A 19,506-nucleotide genomic window follows, 5' to 3' on the forward strand; every position below is an offset into this window, starting at 1 on the left:
TGCTAATTAGGTCATGAGAGTTGTGAAGCCCTTGGGGCTCTAAAAGTATATATACTTTGAGGGTAGCTGTTAAGCTCTTTCTCAGAACTTCAGGAGGAGAGGACACAGGCAAGTAGACAGCTAGGATTTGTGAGTGTTTATGGGAAGGCACCAACAGAGGGAAAGTTATGGGATGGCTTGGCTCCCTGCTTCAATATTGTGTTTTAAGTTCCTTGATGTTATGATAAAGTGGGCTTACTGGTTTTGAGATATAATTGCTGCTATGTTGAATTGGAGTTATTGGTTTGGGGATTTGATCCTCTGGTGTCTGAATAAATGTTTTACTTCTGCCTTCTACATGGAGAGTCTCTTATATCCTGTGATACAGAACTATACAGGCATATTCATGGTCACCATCAATATCGTGACACTTGCCTTACTGATACATTTACACATCCAATTAGTCACCAATCTTGCCAATTCTATCTCCACAAAAATATCTTTCATAGTCCCCTTCTCTGCTTGAATTACCACCACCCTAGTTCAGACCCTATTGATTATTGCAGTGACTTCTTTTTTAAAAATTCAATTTTATTTTATTTTCAATTCTAAATTTTCTCCCTCCCTCTTCCCTTCTTCTCCCTGCCCCACATTGAGAAAGTAAGAAAAAACCCCATCACAAATACCTATAGTTTGGCATAACAAATTCCCTCATTAGTCCCTTTCCTCCCAAAAAGTGCAAAATAAAACAGAACAATTGGCACTCTGAGTCCATCTGCTCTCTATCAGGTGGTGAACAGCATGTTTCATCATGAGTCTTCTGGAATCATGGTTGGTCATTGTTTTGATCAGAGCTCGTAAGTTGTTTAATGTAGTTTGTCCTCATGACGTTGTTGTAATTGTATGAATTGTTCTCCTGGTTCTGCTTACTTCTCTCTGCGTTAGTACCTATAAATTTTCCCAGATTTTTCTGAAACCATCTCCTTCATTATTTCTTACAGTACAATAGTATTCTATCATATTCAACTTGTTCAGCCATTCCCTAACTGATGGATACCTCTTCCATTTCCAATTCTTTACCACCACAAATATATTTGTACATATAAGTCCTTTTCTCTTTCTTTGATGTTGCCGGGTCAAAGGATAGGCACTGTTTAATAATTTTTGATCATCACTGCAAATTGCTTTCAAAACTCCACCAAATATGTATTAAGGTACATATTTCTGCAGAGCCCTTCTAAAGTTTGTCATTTTCTTCTTTGGAAGGGGTCAATTTTACCAATCTGATAGGTGTGAGATGGTATGTCAAAATTGTTTTAATTTGCTTTTCTTTAATTATTGGTGATTTAGAGTGTTTTTCATCATCATTGATAGCTTGGAATTCTTCTGAAAATTGCTTATTCATATCCTTTGACTATTTATCAGCAATCACTTCTTAATTATGTCCTTACCTCAGGTCTTTCTCCTGTCTAATTCACCCTCCCTACCAATGTGATTTTCTTAAAATCTAGATTTGACCACGTCACTCCCCTACTCTATAAACTTTAGTGACTCCCTATTACTACTAAGATCAAATACAAACTCCTCTGTGCCATTTAAGCCTGTCACAACCAACCTCAAACCTATATTTCTAGCCTTATTAATATATCCCCAAACTCCATGGCCCAGTCAAACTGGGCCTTCTAGCTGTTTCTCACAAATCACACTCCATCTTCCATCTCTATGACTTTTCACTGTTTATGCTCCATACCTGGAATGTACTCAGTCCTTACCTCTGTCTCTTAGAATCCCTTGTCTCCTTCAAAATTCACCTCAAGTATCATCTTCTATAGGAGAACTTCCTTGACATTCCTAGGTCTTGGTGCCTCTCCCCTGCCCAGCCCCTAAATCACCTTATTTTATGGTATATTAGATATAAAGCTGAGGTTAGCATCAGGAAGACCAAGGCCCGTAGTTCTGCCTCTGGGCCTTGTGACTCTGGGCAGGGCACTTAACCTCTCACTGCCTTAAGTAACCTTTTAAGATTACAAGTGGCAGAGAAACTGCCAGCCTGCATTGAGAGATGGGAGTTTCTGCATTCAGGAGTTCCCTGAGCCAGTGAAATCACAAGTCCACTCCCCATCCCTGCATTTTATAATATACTTTCATATCTATGCATTGTCTCTTCCATAGATGGTTTCAATTTTGTCCTTGCAGCCTTATTTCCTGGCACACAGTAGGTGCTTCATTAATGTTGGGCATTGAGGGATTCAGAACTTGAGGCTCAGGAAGCAATGTTACTTTTCTAAGTGTTGTAGAGCTAGTAAGTGGCAAGAGTTGGGAGAGCTATCTGAGTATCTGAAGTGTTGTTCTTTGGATTAGACTCATTCTTCTTGGCTCTAGATCCAGGGAAAGAACCAGGAGAAATGGGCGGAGCTTGCAGAAGGGTAGATATAGGCCTGAGGCAAGTAAAAACAGCCCAATAATTAGACCTGGCAGGCTCTCTCTGTCTCTGTCTCTCTCTGTCTCTGTCTCTCTCTATCTCTGTCTCTCTCTATCTTTGTCTCTGTGTCTTCTCTGTCTCTGTCTCTCTCTGTCTCTCTCTGTCTCTGTCTCTCTCTCTCTGTCTGTCTCTGTCTGTCTGTCTCTGTTCTCTCTCTCTCTCTCTCTTTTCCATTTCTCTTTCTCTTTCCCTGTTTCTGTCTGTCTGTCTGTCTCTGTCTCTCTCTCTTTTACTCTGTCTCTGTCTGTCTCTCTGTCTCTCTGCCTCCGTCTCTGTCTCTGTCTCTCTCTCTCTGAAAATCTTCTAGCAAAGAATAGATAGCCACTTGCCAAAGAGGCTGTAGAGAGGATTCTTTTCAGGCATGATTTAGGCTAGATGGCCTCTGAAGTGCCTGAGAGGCAGCCTGGTGCAGGGCATGGATTATTGGACTTGGAGTCAGAAGGATCTTGGTTAAAATCTTTCCTCAGACACTTAGTGTTGAATAAGACAACATATATAAGGTGCTTTGCAAGCTTTAAGATTCTATGTAAATGGTAGCTATTATTTTACCAGCTGTGGGACCCTGGGCAAATCATTTAACTTCTCCATACCTCAGTTTTCTCATCTGCAAATTGGGGGGATGTTTATTTGATGGCCTCTAATGTCTCTTTCACTTTAGATTCCAACTCTGAAATTCTGTGATAACCTCCACCCTATGATGAAGCATTGGAAGAAGACTTTAAATGGGAAACAAGACAATGATCTTTCAGGGGGAAAAGAGAAGAAAGTCTAGCAGCAAGAAGCAAGGCAGGGCTGGGGCATAGGGTAGGGTGAGAGCTGGAGTTAGGGGATAGGCATCAGAGATATTTAGAACTTGCTTGAAAGCCTATGGGAAACTTGGTCTCTGTGAGACAGGGACCACAGAAATAGGAACCTGGTGGGATGACAGCCAGGGCAGCTAGGTGGTACAGTGGGTAGAGCGCTGGGCCTGGAGTCAGGAAGACTCATCTTCCTAAGTTCAAATCTGGCCTCGGATACTTTCTGGCTGTGTGACCCTGGGCAAGTCACTTAACCCTATTTGCCTCAGTTTTCTTATCTATAAAATGAGCTGTAGAAGGAAATTGGCAAACTATTCCAATATCTTTGCCAAGAAAACCCCAAATGGGGTCATGAAGAGACTGAAAACAACTGAATCAGGGATGACAGCCATGGACCAGAGATGCAAGATGGTGGAGGATGCCAGGCAAGTTGTAGGGATGACGGGTTCACAGGGATAGCACCTCACCGTGGTGCAAAGGTGCCCTTCAACTTTTGTAGATGGTATTGGTCTGAGGCAGGGGTGGGGAACGTGCAGCCTAGAGACCACATATGGCCCTCTAGGTCCTCAAGTGCAGCCTTTTGACTGAATCCAAACTTCACAGAACAAATCCCCTTAATAAAAGGATTTGTTCTGTAAAACTTGGACTCAGCCAAAAGGCCAAGAACCTAGAAGGCAACATGTGACTTTGAGGCCACAGGTTTCCCATCCCTGGTCTGGGGCAAAGTCCTGCTAGCTCTATGCTAAGTACATCTTTGGCCTAAAAGATACCCCTCTGCTGCTGTTGAAACTGTACTGACCTCGCAAATACTCACTTATCCACTCTACCAGAAGGGCAATAAATAGTTTAGATTATAGGAATGTTCAAGATTGTAGAAAGGACCAGGTTTGACTTCTTTGAACTTTATTTACCAACCACTTACTGCTGCCCATTAGGGCAAGACCTGGCACTAGACACTGGAGATACAAAGATAAATCAGTCAAATAAAGTCAAGATGAAGAAACTATGGTCCTTTCCCTTTAGGGATTCCCAGACTAGTTGTGGAAAGGGGGAGTGGTGATAAACCATATACACATAGAAGCATGATAAAAACCGAATGAACTTAGGGCATGAAAGAAGTACAAGAAGTCTGGGAGAGCTTCGGTCAGCAAATAGAATGTCTGGCTGTTGGAATCAGGAAAGGCTTCATGATGGAGGTAACATTGGAAATGGACCTTAAAAGATGGGTGAGGTTTTTGGTAACCAAAATCTAGAGCCAAGGGACTGAATTCCACCAAATAGAAGTAAGGTTAGGGACTGGACTTGTGATTGGTATAAGGAGTTGCCAGATAGGGAAAGTCCTTCTACCAATGCAGTTTGGCACATTCTTTGTAACTTGTAGTCCTAGAACTTCCTGGAGTACCAGGAGTGCCTTTAAGTGACTCTCCTAGAGCCAAACAAGCAATAGGAGTCAGAGGCAGAATTTGAACCTCGCTGTCTATCTACTACACTGGTTGGAGAAAGATGAATAGTTCAGTCTGGCAGGAGTTTAGAATGTATGAAGTAGCTAGATGGTGCAGTGGGTAGAGCACCTGGCCTGGAGTCAGGAAGACCTGAGTTCAAATGTGGCCTCTGACACTTAACTAGTTGTGTGACTCTAGGTAAGACACTTAATCCTGTTTGCTCCAGTTTCTATATCTAGAAAAAAGAGCCGGAGAAGGAAATGACAAACCACTCCAGTATCTTCACCAAAAAAACCTCAAATGGGATCACAAAGGGTCATATACAACCAAAATGACTAAACAACAAGAGTGTTTGAAGGGAATAATGGGAGGAAAAACCTGGAAAATTAGCTTAGAACCAAATTATGGAACACCAGGAATGCCAGGAAATTTTTGACTAGGTCATTTTTCTATTTGAAAAGCCTCAGTGTTTCCTCACTGTATACAGGATTACCTTTAAGATGTTCCTGAGGGACCCAAGGAGTGAAAGTATTTTTAGGTTAGAGCAGGGTGACATAATCAAATTCTTCACAAAGAAACTATTGGGCTATTACTTTTCAGTGGCCCTACATTCCTTCCCTTCTAGTGTCACAAATAGAGTTACTTTTGCCCTCTTGAGCAGAAGCCTTTCCTGGGAAAGTGGCGAGGGCCAGAGATACCTGTTGGTGAATAAGTCTCCTTATGTCATTAGCTCTTCCCCAAACTGAAGGAAAAAGCTCTGGCAGTAACTTGAACCATTATAATCTCATTCTGGAAGAATTTATCAGTATAATTTTACTGAGCAAGAAAAACTTCAAAGTAGGTGGTAATTTACCTCAGTTTACCTCAGAGTTCTTTAAACTACAAATTGGTTCAGGGAAAACATTCTGAATATGGAATCAGAGTGCATGGATTTAAATCCCAAATCTGCTATTTACTACTCATATGGCTTTTGGGCAAGTCATTTAACTTTTCTTTGTTTCAGCATTCTCTTTAAAATCAAGGGATAGGTCTAGATGACTTTTTGAGCTCTCTTCCAGCTCTAAGTCTGTGAGTCTATGATTGGTCTCTATCTACTTTCCTTGTGGAGAGAAATATTTCCTCCCCATGCAGTGAGAAACTGGTGGGACATCATGAAATGACTTTCTCTCCAGTCAAAACGTGCCCCTAATCTCACCTCATGAAGTGGTTGGCATCGCATTTGGGGAAGATATAGGTATGCCCCTAAAGCCCATGGATCCATCCCTAGGATGAATACATTTGCTCCTATCTTGGGAAATGAAGTTCATCTTTTTAATGGCATTAGAGAGACCTCATCTTGCATATTAGAGGTTCGCCAGGTATTAGGTAATTTAGATCATAAATTCTCTTCAAAGTGACCCATCATCTTAGTATTTATTTTTTCCCCCGAAAGGATGTAAGGCATAAAAGCAAGCTTTGTAGTTTTATGTCTGTCAGCCTGTCACATAAATATCTCAGTAACTACTGATCTTATCATCATAAAACTTCCATTTGTACAGTCAGACATGTCACGTTGGTCAGTTTCACAGAAAGGGAAGCATATGCAATATTAAACCCCATCCAGGTCCCAGCCCAGTTCCATTAGCTCACATCTTGAAGTTTCCTCCCTATACTGCATTAAGCAAGAAGAGGAGCAAGGAAGCTAGAGAGAAATCCCTGCCCTCTACCACCTGTATGCTTAACTGAGGGGGAAAGCCTCCTTTTCCCTATCCCCACCCCAAGAGCCATAAAAAAATAAAGAGACAGCAGAGATTCAATGACTTTTTTAGATTCATGTCTCTTGCCCTGTGAAAAGATACTTTCTGTTCAGTGTGGAGAGAGAGTGGAGTTAGTCCTTTTAATGTCTGACTGCTTGTGTGTCATACAAAAGAAAAAGTATTCAGACTGGCTTACAAATACAGTGTAAACTCCTTGTATCCTAGCTATGTCCCTTCCCTGAGCAAGACAGTGTCTGATGAGGTAGGATTCTGATGGAAAGAGAATGATAGTTTGGTAAACCCAACCATTCACTTCCAAATGTGTGTTTTGTCCTTCAAAGGAGTCCCCTTGGGAAAGGTGGGCATGTATTCCAGCAATGTCACCATGACGACAAACATTGTGGGCATGCTTCTTTGGGAAAGGCCTTTGGAGTCTGCAGTACATTCTTGAGGTGTCCTCAACAAGCTTCATCTGAGCAGGACGGTGGATTTATTTTTTAATCGGAAAAAGTCAGTCATATTCCCAAAGACTAATAACGATATATGCTTCCCATCCTGTAGCAGAGAAATAATGCACTAGAGGTACAGAAGGAGACAGGCATTTTCAGAAACAGTTAACATGTAGATTTTTTTTTGTTTTACTGTACTTATTTGTTACAAAGGGAGACACTTTGCGGGGGGTGGGGTGGGGTACATGGGCTAGAATAGGTGACAGACAGTAAAACTAGTAGCACTATTAACATTTACACAGTGCATGAAGATTTGCAAAGTGCTTTACCTATATTATCTCATTTGAACCTAACAACAATTCTGTGAGGTGGCTGCTATTTTTGTTCACATTTTACAAATGAGGAAACTGAGGACGTGAGAGATTAAGGGACTTGTCCAGGGGTCATGTAGCTAGAAAGCACCTGAGGCAGGATTTGGATTTCCGTCTTCTTAAATTCTTGAGTGATAAAGAAAGAAAAGGAAGAAAGGAAGAAAGAAAGAAAGAAAGCAAGAAAGAAAGAAAGGAAGAAAGGAAGAAAGGAAGAAAGGAAGAAAGGAAGAAAGGAAGAAAGAAAGAAAGAAAGAAAGAAAGGAAGAAAGAAAGAAAGAAAGAAAGAAAGGAAGACAGAAAGATAGAAAGAAAGAAAGAAAGAAAGAAAGAAAGAAAGAAAGAAAGGAAGGAAGGAAGGAAGGAAGAAAGAAAGAGAAAGAAAAAGAAGGCAAGAAAGAAAGAAAGAAAGGAAGGAAGAAGGAAGGAAGGAGAAAGAAAGAAAGAGAAAAAGGAAGGAAGGAAGCAAGAAAGGAAGAAAAGAAAAAAGAAACAAAGAGAAAAGGAGGGAGTGAGGGAGAGAGAGCTGAACATAAAAAATACACAGAAGACAGCAAAAAGTTCAGAAGGGGAAATAAGTAGGGCAGTACTAGTATCATGTTACATTTAATATATACTTAAAATTAGCTATACTTAAAAGACGTTATGGTTTCATATGCAATCCTCTTTTTTAATGTAGAAATGTTCATGTTTGTTGATGTTAAGTTCATTTTAAAAAAGAAAGCTTTTTTCTTTTTTTTAAAGGTCAATAGCCAAGCCTGTTAAGGAATGTAGGTAGAAGATACTGAGTGACAGTGGACAGAACACTGAACTGTAAGTCAGGAAGGCCTGGGTTTGACTCTTGTCTCAAACTCTCACTGTTGGTGTGAGACTAGGCAAGTCATAAACCTTCTGAGCCTTGGTTTCCTCACCTTCTAAGAGGAGGACAAAAATACTCATGGTGTCTGCATTACAAAGTTGTGAGGTTCACCTGAGATAATGAATGTAAAACACCTTGGAAGCTTTAAAGTGCTGTGCAAGTAAGAGCTATTTTATTTATCTTTTAAAAAGTTTAATTACTTTAGAGTCACACCTCATATTTCTCAATACAAAAACCACAAACACAGCAACTTCTGTTCAATGAAATATTTATCACTGGGCTTGATTCCTGTGGTTTTGGAAGCCATAGGTATGTAAGGCATGATCCAGACCTTCCCCATGGATGCTATCCATTCATTCCCCAATAGAATTTTCAACAAATTGTTTCAACAAATTTGTTTCTTGCAAAAAAGAATTTCATAAATCTGATTTGAGAATGAATATGAAAGTTACAGTATCCATAGATTTAGACATGGAAGAAATCTTCCAGATTACCAAGTACAAACCCCTCATTTTACAGTTGAGAATAGCGAGGCCCAGAAAGGTTAAGACAAAGAATTCTAGTTCTAGGCTCTGATAGAGCTGGACTGGATCTCAGAGGCCACCTAGTCTTACCTCCTCTTTTTATAGATGAGGAAATTGAGACCCATTATGATTTAGTGACTTTCCCAAGGTTAAACAGGCAGTAAGCATCAGAGGTAGACCATGAACCTACGGCTTCTGACTCAAGAATGAGAGCTCATTACTGTAGCCTGGATGAATTTCAATCAGAAGCTATCTTAGACAAGGGCTTAACCTGGGATTTACCAGAGTGGGTCAGAGCATGACGTGATGGTGAAGTGCCCTGGTCCAGGCAGAGCTGGGGTTGAAGGAGAAAGAGAAGTAACTAAGATTAGAGCCAACTCCATTTACCATACTCCATGGATTCAGACTTCATTTTCAGTTTAAAAAATAAATAAAAACTTTTCTCTCAATGCTATGTTGAAGGAAAACATCATCAGCTTTCTCAGCCTAGATTCAGAAATGATACTATCTATTGATTTGTGGAGAAAATGGAGAGTGTTGCTGTCAGATCTACACTGAGAAGGTTTCTGGAGGGCCCACTCTGAGCATTTGGCTCAAAGGCCTACTGAAGTCAGCTGCTTGTAAGGCTATTCCGGATCAAATTGGGGCTAAATGTTCAATTGTGGCCTCTGTGGGGACCTCTAATTGGTAACCTGTCCAAGACTATGTCTGTATAAGCACCTAGTCTAGTTGAAAAGCAAAAAAAAAAATAAAAAAAAAATTCGGTCGACCAATCAGTCGATCTATGCAAAATTGAATTTTTTCCCAACTTAACTGGCAGATTTTTTTTCTTTTTTGGCCTGAATTGGCTTGAGCTGACTGCTTGTTTTGGCATCGTGGAGAATCAGCCCAAGTCGGAGGCTACCGTGAGTTAATCTTGCCCACAATTGCAGTTTTAAGTGAAACATCCTATGTTTGACAAACTTGGCACTCACCTAGGTCTGAGCCTGGTTTACAATTGTGTGAGGTTTGGAAGAAGCTGTTTTCTGTTTACTCAGAGAAATGGAGAAGAAAAGTCATGTCCTGCTTTGTTTGTTGCAGAAATTACATGCGGCTGCATTTTGGCAGGGTTCAGAATACAACCCTCGCCTTCATTTCCTGAAGTTAGTGGTGCACGCCCGCTGGCTCTCTGGGATTCCCTACAGGAAATAGTGCATTAAAAACCATGGCATTTGTGTCTGGATGAGTTCAGGATGTCACCATCTGTAGAGAGTCCAGCACTTGGACAACAAGGTACATCTGTGTTTCAGGAAACAGCTGCAGCTCACTCATGCAGGCATTCTGTTGTCTAAATTCTCACCATCCCACCCAGATTGAGCTCCTCTGATTTTAGAGGCTCGATGCACATAGGCTCTAGACTCAAATCCAGAAGTCTTAATCTTCTAGTATTGTGGAACTGGTAGAGACCTTCAGAGATCTTTGAAAACACCTTAGCCATCTGAGTGGCTGAGAAATCAGGGCTGGAAATGGATTCCATTGCCTTATTCATTCATATTCAATCATCCATTCAATTAACTATGATGGAAGGAGTGCTGACCTCAGAGTCAAAAGACCTCTGTTAAAATCCCATCTTTTCCACCTACTATCTATGTGAATGAATTAATGAATGAATAGCATTAAATATTTACTATATGCTAGGCACTACGTTAAGTGCTAAGGATACACGTACATATATAAATATATGCATTTATATAATTTTCTTAGTTTAATTTTCTAATTTTAATTTTCAGTTCAAATTCTCTTCCTCCCTCCACCTCTTCCCCCATCCATTGAGAAGGTGAGAAATATAATACCTAATGTATATATACAAAATCTCAGCACATATTGCTGCCTTAGCCATGTTGTAAAAAAAGGCAAGAAAAATAAAGAAAATGAAAAAAATATATTTCAATCTACACTCAGAATTCACCTGCTCTCCTTCTGGAGGAACATTTTTTATCGTAAGTCCTTCGGAATTGTTGTGGATCATTGTATTGATCGGAGTAGCTAAGTTTTTATAGTTGACCATTGTTACAGACTATTGTTGCTATGTACATTGTTCTCCTGGTTCTACTCACTTCACTTTGTATCCGTTCGTATAAGTCTTCTCAGGTTTTTCTGAACTCATATACTTTGTTATTTCTTATGGCACAGTAGTATTCCACCACAATCACATACATCAAGTTGTTTAGTCATTTGGGGATACAGACATAAAAACAGAGTTTATCTCTCATTTCAAGGAACTTAAGTTCTAACATGAGAAGACAAATATATAGATGAATAGTGGCCAAGGAAGGGAGTCTTGGTTGGAGCAGGGGTGGAGAACCTGTGGCTTCAAGGCCGCATGTGGCCCTTTACATCCTCAAGTGTGGCCCTTTGACTGAATCTAAACTTTGATTTGAAGCTTGGATTCAGTCAAAGGGCTGCATTTGAGGACCTAGAGGACCACATGTGACCTCAAGGCTGCAGGTTCCCCACCCCTGAGAGTCACAGAGACTGAGAGTTGATGGGGATGGATTCTGGAGGCCTTGTGTGGAGGTCCAAGTACATTTAGGATAATGGCAATATTGATGGGGCAAGTTAATGCATATCTCTGAACTTCAGTGGACATTACAATGACTTTTCACTACCTATTGCATAGGGTTGTCAGGAAAGTTCTTTGTAAATCCTAAAATACTATTTAAAAGAGATGTCATTGTCATTGTCAACATTAACGTCATCATCCCTGTCATTATCATTATGTTTTATAGGCTTGACCCTCAGGAATCTGGGGCTTTAGTTTAAGCTCCTTTCTTCTAGGACTGATTTAGCTAAGGAACCAAAATAACCTGATTAGCTGCTGCGCCTCCCAACTTTCTGAAATAAAAAATGCAGACACTGAAGAAGCAGGTCCCCAAATGCATGCAGATGTAAAAATGTCAATTGAGAATAAGGGTTCTTTTTGGATGCTAAATTTCTTCTGAGCTGTGAAGCTAATTATAACATTTTGGGACCTCAGGGAGGGACCTTGGAAGTTATTTGAATTGAAGCAGTCCAACCCCTTTGTTTTAATACTAACCGACAATTCTGAATGGATCTAAGATTGACAATGCATTTCTTTCACAACAATCAAGAGAAAGGGAGTGCAAGTAGGACTGGCCCTATTTCACAGATGAGAAAATGGAGGTTCAGAGTAGCCAGATGACTTCCCTGTGTTCACAGGCAGGCAATGAGCATTTATTAAGCTCCTACTATATGCCAGGTACCATGCTAAGTGCTCTTGGTTGCCAAAGGCCACATTCTTTTCACTGCACAGGGATAATGGCCTCCCTCCTCATCTCTGCCATCTGGCTTCCCTGGCTTCCTTCAAGACCCAGATAAAATCCTTCCTTCTACACAAGCCCTTCCTGATTCCCCTTGATCCTAGTGTCTTCCTTCTGTTTATTATTTCTGATTTATTCTGCATATAACTTGTTTGTGCATAGTTGTTGTCCCCCATTAGACTGTAAGTTCCTTGAGGGCAGGGACTAGCTTTTGCCATTCTGTGTTTTCCCAGTGCTTATCACAGTGCCTGGCACATGATAGGCACTTAATTTCAATTGACTGACTGATGCTTCTTTGTCAGACTCATTTATAAAATTGGAGTCAAGGCCTTCCAGCCTCAGGCTCTTGCCTACTTTTCTAGTTCAATTCCATAGTACTCCCCTCAACACACTCTAGATTCCAGGCAAACCAGACTATAAGCTATCCCTGTACCTTGGGTTCTGCCAGGTCCTTCTTTTTTTTCACATTTGTTTATTTTATTTTTAGTTTATGGAATAAAACAAGCATTTCCATAACATAAGATAATAAAAAGATGATTGCACATGAAACTGCAAATCTATTATGTACAACTTGCTATTCCTTTTGAATATATAATAAAGTTATCATGTAAATTTCTTTTTTCCCCTCTTCTCCCCTGCTCCCCCACCCCAAGATAGGACACATTGGACACAAATAGCTGTATATATGTATGTGTATATATATTATTTCCCAACCTTGATCTGAATGTTCTTTGAGGTCAGAACCTATATTATATCCATCTTTGTTATCTCCAAAACGTCTGTCTGCCTCAGTGTCCTCAGTTTTAAAATGAGCGTAATAATGAGGGGCAGCTAGGTGGCGCAGTGAGTAGAGTACCGGCCCTGGAGTCAGGAGGACCTGAGTTCAAATCCGGCCTCAGACACTTGACACATGTACTAGCTGTGTGACCTTGGGCAAGTCACTTAACCCCAATTGCCCTGCCAAAAAGCAAAAAAAAAACAAAAACAAAATGAGCGTAATAAGAACACCAACTTCACGGGGGTTTGTGCCGATCAAATGAGATAATATTGGCAAAGTGCTTAGCACACTTCCTGGCACATAGTAGGTGCTTAATAAATGCTTGTTCCTTTCCATCCCCCACCATCACCATCAAAAAAAGGAACATAGGAGGTAATAAATGATTTTTTTAAAAAAAAATTGAATACAACCGAGAAGCTGGGGCTCAGGTGGAGAAGTGACTTACCCAAAGGTGCGTGGGTTTATTATGAATAAAACTGGATCTGGAATCCCTGACTCCTGCTTCCTAATCCAGTGTGATTTTGTTTGTTTGTTTACTACACGATGGGAGCTCTTTGGGATCTAGCTGGAATCAGGGCTCTCCAGATCCATACTCTTGGGATACCCAGATGATTAGATTTTGCAGCTCCAGCACCTGACACTTGGAAAGGCAATGAGCATGGTGGAATAAAATACTGTGCAAACAGCATTTGGCTTGGAATAAGATGACCTGGATTCAAACTCTAGTTCTACTCATTTGTGACCTTAGACAAGTCTCTTTCCTCCCCTAGGCCTCATTTTTTTCCACCTACAAAATAGAAGCATTACAATGGATGGTATCTGAGATTCCTTTCAGCTCTAATTGTCATGATCCTTTGAATTATTGGGAGGATCTTACCTACTTGTAGGTGGATAACAAAGATATCATAGCAGCAATATATTTTGAGTTGATAAAGAACTCTGTGTAGAAGAGGGATGTTTGTTCAATCTAGTTGTTTGGTAATTGGAAATACCCTTATATCATAGGGAGGCAGACCCTCACTTAACTTGAATATAGATTCAGGGACAATGACAACTTCTACTCCCCCACCCCGACAAGCACAGTGTAGTTCCTTCTAAATCACCAAGAATGAACCCAAATTTATTTTCTTTTTCTGGACCATCTTCTCTTCCTTCTTTCTTTTTGTCAATGATTCTATTATTATCTGGAGATTTGTAGACACTGAAAGGGAACATGAAGCTTGGTGACTTCTCTGGGCCAGAGGATCAATGCATCAAGCATCAGGAGTGGACCAAGGAGGTGATCAGGAATGGAGTCCTAGGACTCAGAGGTAAGACTTTCACCCTTATGTCATGTCAAGTCATGTCAACAAGCATTTATTAAGTGCTCACTGTGTGCTAGGCACAGTGATAGGCAGAGGGGAATGCAAAGAAAAAAAAACAGTTCCTGTCCTCAAGGAGCTCACTTTCTAATAGTAAAGAGCATTGTAGCAAGAAGACAAGTCTCACTGGATCCTAGAGTATGTGGAGGGGAGGACAGTCTAAGAAGACTAGAAGGGTAGTGAGGGACTGGGTTATAATGGACTTTAAAAGTGATTCAATGACACTGGCTTCCTTGCATGAGATACTCCATCCCAACTCCATGCATTTTTTCTTTTGAGGGAGGAAGGCAGGGCAATTGGGCTTAAGCAACTTGCCCAAGGTCACACAACTAGTAAGTGTGTCAAGTGTCTGAGGCTGGAGTTGAACTCAGTTCCTCCTGACTCCAAGGCTGGTGCTCTACTCACTGCGCCACTTAGCTGCCCCCTCCATGCATTTTTTACTACCTATCTCCAATGCCTGAAATGTTCTCCCTCCTCATCTCTGCTTCCTGTCTACCCTGACTTCCTTCAAGAATGAACTTGAATCTGCAAGAAACCTTTCATGGTCTCCATCAGGGCTAATGACTTTCTTCCGAGATTACTTCCAATTTACCCCACGTATATCTTCTATGCGCATAATTGTTGACAATTTGTCTCCTCCATTACAGTGTAAACTCTTTGAGGGCAAGAACTGTTTTTGCCTTTCTATCTCCAGTACATAGCGCAGTGCCTGGGAAGAGAAAGTGGTTAAAATTCTTGTTGTTGACTCAACTTTCCAGTTGATCCATCTCATGAGAGAGACTAAATCCAGAACTGAACCCTGGAATTCTTGCTCTCTGTCACATGCTGTTATTCAACACCCTTCTTTCTCCCAAGACAAGTCTTAAAATGGCAGCTGAAATTTGTTTTGTGGAAGAGCAGAGAAATGGAGAGTAAGAAAAAGAATAGAGAAAAGCAAAACAAAACTGAGAGCTTATGAATTAAAGGATAGACTAGGAAAATCAATGAATGAATGAATCAGCAAGCATTTACTAAGCATCTATTATGGTACAAGTACTATTAGACATTGAAGAAATAAAATAATGGAAACAATCCCTGCCCTCAAGGAGCTTATGTTCTATAGGGTGGAACAAGTATAAGTAGTCAAAAAATAAAATGTATGTAAAAGGTAAGACAGATTATTTTTTGAAGGGGTTAAGGAATATCACTAATAGCTGGGGAAATGAATTTTATTCTACCAAGAGATCGGCTTTTGATTCCTGAAGCTCCAATTAGTCATCAACCCATCCCACAGCCAGGAAATGACTGCAGGAACCTCTCCTCTGGAGCTGTTCCTGTCCCTGTTGCAGACATGAGTGTGGAAGCTACTTTGTGACTCCATGGAGAAGAAGATTGTTAAAATGCAGTTAAATATTAATTAGAGAAAGTCATATTGTTAAGAGTCCAACTTGGGTATCTTCTGTGCCTGGTGCATACTAATGTGACTCCTGCAGCTAGCCCCTCTTGCTCTGCACAGAAAAGTGGGGCCTTTCATCTTAAAAAAAGTACAAAAAGCCCCTCTACCTGGTAAACGGGTCCTTGTTAAAGATGCAGCAGGAGAGTCCCGGTGGAGTCAAAGACTTGCATTAGAATTTCCAGGGTTCACAGAATTGGAGAGTTAGAGTGAGTTACAGTAAGGGATGTCTATAGACACAAAATGTATCTTTCCACTTTGTCACAAGAACAGATAAACTGGACACGTAAACAATGTTAGATTTTGTCTTTTGAGTTGTCTCGGCATTGGGATGCTATGATCTGAATAATTCTTTCTAGGAAATAGATTTAGGGCTAGGAAGGACTGAAGAGGCCATCAAGGCCAATCTTGCCTCCCCTCCCCTCCATTTTACAGGTGAGGAAAATGAGGCTCAGAGAAATAAAGTGGTTTGCCAAAGTTCACATAGCTAGCAAGTATCTGAGGTGGAATTAGCACCTGGGTCTTCCTTACCTCATTTGATGCTTTATTCACTATGCCATGCTGGATTTCTTTATAATCTTTAACGTGATGAGTGGCCCATGCAAGCCAAAGTCATAACTTATAGACTAACTCATGACAACCTGTGCTAATAACCTGTCCCATTTCATTTCATGGGGCCCATGAGTTTAACTCTACAAGGGCAGGATCTGGGAGAGGGGGAGGTATGTGTAGACAGCTGCATGGTTCAATGAGAGGAGGGCTGGATTTGTAGTCAGTGAACTTGGATTCAAATCCCATCTCTGCTGCCTGAGTAACTTTGTATGAACAACTTTGGCCAAGTCACTTAACTTCTATAGACACCGACTAGAGAACAGCAAGCTTGCATGGTGGTTAGCGTGCTGCACCTGCCCTTGCCTCAATCATTTACTGGCTGGGTGACCCTAAGCAAATCATTTCACCTCTGCCTGCCTCAGTTTTCTCATCTGTAAAATGGGGATGATAATAGTACCCACCTCCCAGAGTGATGGTATGTAGATAAAATGAGGTAATATTGGTCACGCCCTTTGCAAACTTTTAAGTGCTATGTAAATGCTGTCTATGCTTAGCTTCTTTATCTGTAAAATGAAGGGAGTCTAATGGTGGCTATCTCTAGGGTGGGGAGGATGGGGGAGGTAGAGGGAAGAAAAAAAAAGAAATTTACATGATAACTGTTGTATATTTAAAAGGAATAGCAAGTTGTGCATTGCAGATTTGCACTTTCATGTACAATCATCTTTTTTTATACTATGTTATGGAAGTGTTTGTTTTATTCCATAAATTAAAAATAAATTTTTTTTTTAAAAAGAAGGGGGTTGGACTATGGAACCTTCAAGGTCTCATTTAGCTCTAAATCTATGCATCTAAAAAATGGTTCATTTGAATAAGATCTGGGGGTTTGAGTGAAGTGTAAACTCCACATGAGTCAAGTGTATGTCATGGAAACCAAAGAAGCTATTGTTTTCTTAGGCTATATTAAGAGAGCCAGTGTCCAGAACAGGGGAGTTTTGTATTCAGTTCTGGGCATCACATTTTCAGAAAGACATTGACAAACTAGAATGCATCTTGAAGTGGAGCAGGTTGCTTGTTCGGACATGTGGTACTTGTTGTGAGTTAGCGGTTTAAGTCCACAGGGCAGTGATGGGCCTAGGGGCCATGTGCTATGAAGAGTAGCTGAAAGAATTAGAGATATTTAGCTTGGAGAAGAGAAGACTTAGAGGGCATAGGCTGCCTCTGTTAAACCCCTTGAAAGACTTCATGTGGAAAAAAAAGGATTAGACTTATTTTGCTCAGTACCAAGGGGGTGGCATTGGAGCAGTAGGTCACTCAGTTAATAAACATTTATTAAGTGCCTGGAATGGGCCAAGCACTGTGCTAGACACCGGGAATATAAAGAAAGGTCAAGGGCTGTCCCTGTTCTCAAGGAGCTCGCAAACTAAAGGGGGAGGCCACATGCAAACAGCTATGTATAAACAAGCTATATAGAGGATAAACTGGAAATAATCCACTGTGGGAAGGCACCAGAAGTAAAGGGGATGGAGAAAAGCTTCCTGTAGAAGGTGACATTTTGATTAGGACTTGAAGGAAGCTAGTAGATGAAGATGAAGAGAAAGAGAGTTCCAGGTATGGGGGATAGCCAGAGAACACGTCCACTGTCTGGAGATGGAGTGTTTTGTTCAAGGAACAGAAAGAGGCCAGGGTCACTGGCTCACAGAGGAGGTAAGGGGATGTGTAACAAGACTAGAAAAGGGATGGAGGGATTATGAAGGGCTTTGAATGCCAAATAAAATTTTCTGTTTGATCTTGGAGGTGATTGGTAGTCACTGGAATTTATTGGGGGGGCGGAGGGTAAAAAAGTCAGACCTGTGTTTTTGGAAGATCACTCTGACAGCTGAGTAGAGGATGGACTGGAATAGGGAGAAATTAGCAAGCAAACCAACCAGCCGACTATTGAAATGGTCCAGGCATGAGGTGAAGAGAACCTGCCTGCACCAAGGGAGTATCAGTGTCAGAGGAAGGAGGGAGCTTATACAAGAGATGGGTAGAAGTCACAGAGAGACAGGGCTAGGCCTCTGCAATTGTAAAACAAAATGAGTAAATGAATGAATGAAAGCAAACAAACAAAAAGAACAAAAACCAAAACCCTGTTAGAGCTATCTAAAAATGAAGTCAGTTATTTGGGAAGATAGTGAGCTCCCCATCATTTTTTCTTCCTGAAAATGTGGTAAAGGGAAATCTTGTTCAGGTCTAGGTTAGGCTCCATGGCCTCTGAAATTCCCTCCAAGATTCTGAGATTCTGTGGTTCTATGATCCTGAAATAAAGATATAGATCATGGCATAGAGGTGGCGTATTCCAGGAAAATGGCTCAGAGTCTGGTGGTGTTATTTTTTGTTTCTGGACTCTAATTCAATTCAATTCCTTCCAATAAATATTTTTTAAGCATCTGATATGTGCAGAGCATGATATAGGAGCTAAATGAAATACAAAGTTTAGGTAAAGCAAGATTTCTGCCCTTGGGGAACTGATAATGTAATGATAGCCCAGAATAGCACCCCCTGTTGTATAAATTGGCACAAATACTGTTTAAGGAAGGGAAGCAGGGTCTACCAATTGCCTGGCTCCAAATTTAATAGTTCACTGTCTTCTCCACATCTATTTCCCATAGACTAGATAAACAAGAAAGGCCTAGGAAGGAAAATAGGTTGTGTAAGAACATAGCAACAATCACATTTTGAGGGAGTTTATTTGGGCATATTCGACTTCTTCAGTTAAAATGGCCATTCAGATCATTAATCATGATAAACACATTCATTACATCTGTATCTGATTTCCTGATTTTTCCTAATGTTCACTATCCAGTGAGACTCAGAATTAAACAGTAAAATCCAGATCTTGTTTCCCTCCCCCCTTTCTCTTTGGCCCTTGTTTATTCTATCCAGTTCCCAAAACTGTCATCACTCTCATAGTAATATAGATCTGTCTATCTATCCATTTATCTACCTATCTATCATTTATCAATCCATCTCTATCATTTTCTATCATCTATCTACTTCTCTCTTAATCATCTATCTATCCATTGATTCTCTCTCTCTGTGTCTGTCTGTCTGTCTCTCTCTGTGTCTGTTTGTCTCTCTCTCTCTCTCTCTCTCTCTCTCTCTCTCTCTCTCTGTCCCTGTTTCTCTCTCTGTCTGTTTCTGTCTCTGCTCTCAACAGAGTTTGTCAAATCAGAGTTATGGTTCTGAGATTGCAAACCATGCGATGGAGCAAATATGTGAGCTGGGAGAACCCGCCGCCTCTCTTGATCCTGTGTTTTTATGAAACATCCACCAACAGAAAGGCAGACTTGCTGATCAAGAACCAGGGCAAACACCCTCTGAAGCAAGTCATTTTTGTTTTTCCCTTCTAATTGTGGGGGTTTCCTCTTAAGTTCTTCAGCAGGCA

This window comes from Trichosurus vulpecula, chromosome 3, assembly GCF_011100635.1.
Source record: "Trichosurus vulpecula isolate mTriVul1 chromosome 3, mTriVul1.pri, whole genome shotgun sequence".
Taxonomy (NCBI): Eukaryota; Metazoa; Chordata; class Mammalia; order Diprotodontia; family Phalangeridae; genus Trichosurus; species Trichosurus vulpecula.